We start from the raw sequence: 6,508 nt of genomic DNA on the forward strand, positions 1-6,508 counted from the left end.
AACCTGACCTGCGCCCAGCCTTACATGCCAACTATCATTCTTGGTACATTTTTCGGTGACTATGAACTTCACATAACGCAGGTGTGATGTATGTCGTTTTGATAGTCACATATTTATGTGACTTTTATTGTGTTAATTATTCCTTTTTACTTAGTTATTTTGTTATGTTTTTATATTTTTAATTAAATTTATTTATTTTTAGGTATTTTGAAGTGGAGAAGAGAAAAAAGACAAATGAAGAGAAATATGAGAAAAATGAGAGGAGGAACGGAAAAGAGAGAGGAAAAGAAGAGAAAGGGGGGAAGCCGAACACAAAGGGAGAAAAAGAGAGAGGGGAAGAAAAAATAGAGAGAGGAAAAGAAGAGAAAGGGGAGAAGACGGACAGGGGACGCCGAAGAAAAGTCACCTTCAATCTCCTCAAAATCACCTTCATTCTCCTCAAGCTATAACCCACATCTCCTTAAGGTGCTAAAATCTCATCAAGCCTCCACAAGAAAAAAGAAATTCGGCCTCTTCTCTTTTAATTCATCTCTTATGTATTCTTTGATGTTTTTATTCAAGATTATGTGTAACTAAATTCCTTGATAGTTAGAGGCTAATCAAAGCTCTCGATATATATTTGAATTAACTCCAATTGATTGTGCATTGATAATTCTATTGCATATCTCATTGGGTCGATACTTTGATGCATGTTTTAGGGTTTTATTATCTTAAATATGTATATGATCGACATATCATTTCATAATCTGTGAAAGACAACAAGTTTTTTGCAGGTACTTGTGTGAAGTGATTCCTTAGTAATCTAAGGATACCGACATTGACTTTAGATTCTTTGTTGTTAGTCAAACGTTCTTAGAACTTCATGATTTTAATTATTTTAGTCTAGATACTGCCATTTCATAGATCAATTAATTATAAATATAGTTAAGCCGATACCGACATTTCGCTTAACATGACAAGTAAGAGAACGTAATACGATTAATGACCTAACAACATTGGCTTAACTGTGAGTGCATTCATATATAATTATTGACATTGTTTTGGGGTGATTGAATCATATCTAGCGGTGGAGAGAACTTCTTATATATTGTTTTTCTCATATTTACATCCATATTCACTTTTTAATATTTTATTTGTAGCAGTACTTCTGTCTTATTTATTTTTATTCACTATTCAAACCAATTCTGAATACCCTCACAATTTGTATGGTAGTCCGACACTGTGTCCAGTTAGTGTCTATTTAATTTCGTAATTTTTGATTGAGTCTTGATTAGCTAATTAATTAGGTTTCCCCTCCTAGATAGAGTCTGCCAGATTTCTAGTTTATGCGTTTGTTTGTGTTTTTAAGTCTTAATTTCACCATTCCTCTGCGGGTAATGACCTTATTTGCCATTAACTACATTGATATAATTGATTTGATAATATGGTATATTTGTAGGTGCTTTTGCACCCATCACGTTTATTGTCAGAATATATGTAATATGTGATAACATCACCGTATATTTCATAATTATTGTTAATTGAATGTCAACCTAAGTGGATTAGTAATTACATTTTGGGTGATAATTTATATATTTCATAATTATTGTTAATTGAATGTCAACATTAGTTATTAAATTTTGGGTGATAATTTAGAGGGAATTTGAAAGTAATATGAATGTCAAAGATATCTGAAATATGAACTTGAATCTTCGAACTAAGGTTCCGACTGGTTATTTACCCCGAAATCGACCCGCTCCCTACAATTACAATTCAGTTGTCGGTGTGGTTTTTTCTAAAACCGAGCAATCCAGATAGAATACGGGTTTGAGTCAAACCCAATCTTACCCGACCCGCGCCCACCACTAATATGAGCACTATCTTTCATCTCCTCCGTTTTCACTTAGGTTATATACAAACTTCAAAGCACATTTTGACCGTGTCTGCGTATTTTGAATAAGGAAAATCACGAAATAATGGTGTTGTGTGGGAATGCCTGTCAGCGTATACACTATTAGGGTCAAGTTAGGTGGTATTGAAAATACGTAGTCGGTCAAAAAAGGTCAATCATTCTTGAGAAGGGGTAAAAGAGGCAACCACATACAAAATTATGGATTCCCTTTAAATTGATGTGGGTAGGCCAGGAACTACAAACCCCGACTGAGCAGTTGAATCATTCTTCTTCGACAAATAAGCATACGCCTGCTGTTCTTGCACCCAGGAGATCGAGTGATTTCAATTAGAATTATATATTCTTCCAGTCCGGTTCTGGTTAACATTTATGCATATTCAATTCAATACTAACCACTTCGTTTTCCAATGTGCATAGGTTACGGGATCTTATTACGTTGTATGGTGTGGTCACAAACCAGGTGTGTATAGTTCGTACAAAGAATGTATGAAACATGTAGACGGCTATCCCGGTCAGAAGTATTGAAAGGTATATGATTTATTGGATGCGGCTCTAGAAGTATACTGAAGCCCTGCCCTCACGCACGTTGGGTTAATCCACCAAAATGACCGTTCGCGATTCCCTTCGAGACCAACACTTCGTTTAGAAAGAAGATGGACAGTATGTATGACAAACCGGCATGTCCAGCCAATTCCTCTTCAGGGGTCAAAGCAACCATTGAAACAAGCAACTGTAAGAAATTGGTTATCGAGGGAAGCGTTGGTGATGTTTCAAACCTCTTAAGAGATATGAACTTGTGGTGAGAGATTGATATTTAACAAAAACAAGGGAAAGAGGAGTGGTATGATATTTGCAATTTGCCAAATATTTGTCCCTTGTCAATGTACTTATCGAGTGACTTTATGTAGAGTATAAATAAACCCTAAGTACTGATGATTTTACCAAACTCTTCATTTATGTAATTTTTTGTTAACAAATATTTGCCTGAGACTATTTGTCAAATTCAAACATGGATGGCAAGAGGATGGTATGAAGGATACATTATACTTACATTACACCTCAATTCCAATAACAATTTCTACCACTAAATAATGAATTATCATTTCCCAAGTGTGGGTACTGGACATCATAAATCCGATAAACATAGATTCGTTCTCAACAATATATACACGCATCCTTGGCCACATAAAACCAAACTGTACAATATTGTTTTGAGAATTTTTCGTAATAAATAAGAATATATGTGTACGTTATAGACACGAGAACGGTGGAAAAGGTGAGGGGCAGGGTAAGTCAGCCATGACCACTTGCTAGTGATTGATGTTGTTGAATAACCACTGCATGATAAGTTGACAACTCTCAAAATCAAGGGGTCTAACCGTGGGCCCAGCCCGCTAAAAGCCCTCAAGGCCCGCAAGATCCGACCCGTAAACTCCGGTCCGTAAAATTCAGCCAAGTAATAAAATATTATATATATATACAAATTCTATTAGGTTTACAATAATATTATAGCATTATAAAGTGACTAAATAAATGAAAACTTCTCGGCATCAATCGACACCAGCCGATATGATCGATATATAAATTTAGTGACCCTGTAAAAATTTCATCCAATTCGGACCTCGTTTAACCGTAATGTTTTTCCGGTAAATCAAAAACACCACTAGTATACCATAAGAGATGACCCATTACCAAGATGCAAATACTAAAAGTTGTTTACATATTTGAAATCATCTAATGTTTGTTACCGATCGTGCGCGGTCAAACCAAGGAAATTCATTCGGCAAAATCTCATTCAATGGGGTTTCAATATGTTAAAATGCATTTTTTGGTTAACCGTAGGTACAGACAGTCAAACCATGTCCAAAACGGACGAAATATTTACAGGGTTCCTAAATATATATATCTATCACATCTACTAGTGTCGATCGACATATTTCGAAATTATAATTTATTTGTCGCTTTTGTAAGAGTATTATTTTTTTTAGTGGGTGCATATAAGCCTGCAAATCCCAACCTGCAAAAGTCTGCAATGCCCACTTTACATGGGCGGGCTTAAATCTTCATATTTATGAAAATATCTGGTCGGACCCTCTCATCACTTATCTAAATGTACTAAGGCTCATCTCGTGCCTACCACTCATGGGCCGGGTCGAGCCCTAAAACTGGTCCTCCCCATATGCATCCGGATCCTCTACTGACTAAAGAATTCTCCTGACCTTACTATATTTGTGATTGTGACACGTGTCAAAACTTATCCAATGGCTCACAAACTATATAGGTTTCATTGCTTTTTTTTATTTGAGTTTCTATTTTAAACTGTGTAATTTCGTTCATTTATTCTACGCTCTCATCTCTCTTCAAAATTGATGCTTCCCATCCATTTGTCTGAGAGATCGATTTCAATTGCAGGCCAGACATTGATTTTCAATCTAACCTGATGACCCCAATTTTTAGATTTGGATAAGTGGATACACTATCTCTTCGTGGTCATCTCCTCGTGGTTGTCTCATCGAGATCGTCTCTTCGTGATCATCTCTTAAAGGTCGTCTCTTCAAGGTCGATATATCTTCAAGGTTGTACCTTCGAGGTTGATATCTCTTCGCGGTCGTCTCTTCGAGGCCGTCTCTTCAAGGTCGATATCTCTTCGCGGTTGTCTCTTCGAGGTCATCTCTTTGTGGTCGTCTCTTCAAGGTCGATATCACTTCAAGGTCGATATCTCTTTGAGGTCGTCTCTTCGCAGTCGTCTCTTCAAGGTTGTCTCTTCAAGGTTGATATCTCTTTGAGTTTGATTTCAAGATTAAGTTCTTCATCGGTGATGAATTTTTTTAAACTTTACAAGTTGAGGCTTTTTTTATTATTGACAAACTAATACATTTTAACTAGTACTGTAATATCCCACATCGGCCAACGGAGAGGGAACTGGGGCATTTGTGTGAGACCGTATGTCATGCATTAGAGGCATGTATGAACCAAGGGGTAAAGTATATCTCAGTTGTGGTCGTGTTGGATTTTGCGCTGTAAAGTTCACCTAATTTTCATGCTCCACCGTTGTGAGATAAATACCTTCTTTGTCTGAACCCCAAATTGTGGCATACCACTCATGGAAGCAAGAAGTTGTAATTAATTTTCGACGGTAAGTTTTGGTGAGGGTGATAGGATGCATGATGCGTCGCTCTTGTGATAACGGCAGTGATTCTCTACTGGCTTGTGAGGATATTAGTCAAATCTCTGGTGAACTGTTCGAGAGTAATTCTTAGTCAAAGGTAGGGTTATGTTGTGGTCGTGGACTCAGTGAGTTAAGACCCTTATCGAGTTACCATTACAAAGGAGGTGCTGGATGAGTAACATGCACAACAACCTTTGATGATTTATAAAAGATAATCATGAACGGAGATTGTTTGTAGATGGGAAGGAATGGTAGATTCATGGTTCTAGTGATGGGTTGAGGTGAAATCGTAACGGTACTGTTGTGAATATAAGTACGATCTCCTTGGAAACCGATGTGTGTGATGCAAGTAGTAGGTATGTGTTAAATATTTATTCTGACTCGTGTTAGATATTGAGAGTCTTGACCATGCATAGTGGGTGGGCAAGCTCATGATGGGAGAATTGTCTGATAACCGCAAGGGAGGGGTGAATTAGACAAAGGGGGTATGTTGACATCTCTACCGGAAGCACCATTATGTTTTGGTGACTCACATGTGGCTGTTAATGTTAGAACACGTGACGGATTGGGTGTTGGAAGAGAGTTGAGGCAATGGAGGACATGCTGAGAGCATATATACTGGATATTACAGGTAACTGGGAAGATCATTTGAGGATCGATTGAGTGCTTACAACGACAGTTACCATTCCAGCATCGGCATGATACCCTATGAGGCACTTAAGGTAGACCATGTCGATCACCTACCTGTTGGGCCAAAGTTGGGTGTAGTGAGATTTGACAAGAAAGAAAAGTTGGCGGAGGTATGTCGGGCCTTTGAGATTCTCGAGAAGGTGGGAAAACTAGCCTTGCCTACTAGCATGTCGGACGTTTACAATGTTTTCTACATTTCCATGTTGAGGAAGTATGATCCTGATGTGTCGCATATGTGATCGATCATAACACCATTGAGGTGAAGGAAAAGGCCACCTTTGTGGTTGAGCCGGTTCGTATCCTGGATAGGTCCACAAAGAAGCTTCGGAGGAAAGATGTGGAGCTAGTCAAGGTATTGTGGAGTCACCACGATGAGGGTGATGCATCATGGGAGCTAGAGTCAGACATGATGACCAGATATCCACTGTTATTTGTTGAGTGAGTTTGAATTTCGGGACGAAATTCCTTTAAGGGGGGTAGATTGTAATAACCCTAAATTTCAAACATTTTAGTTTGATTTGGAATTCTATAAAATTTCGAATTTTATTAGAATGAACGTAATTGGTTGCGACGTTAGTAAACGAGAAAAGGAAACGTCCTCGGAACGTTTAAATTGAAAAACGTTACATTTCCGTAACGTTTATATCGACTTTTATTCCGTCGATCGGTTGCGAAAACTTCCTTCACGAAAGTTGTAGAGCTCGTCGATACGAGTGCGTGGACATGTGACACGTTCAAATCGGACGACAGAGGTAAAA

Source organism: Argentina anserina, chromosome 7 (assembly GCF_933775445.1).
Source record: "Argentina anserina chromosome 7, drPotAnse1.1, whole genome shotgun sequence".
Classification (NCBI taxonomy): Eukaryota; Viridiplantae; Streptophyta; class Magnoliopsida; order Rosales; family Rosaceae; genus Argentina; species Argentina anserina.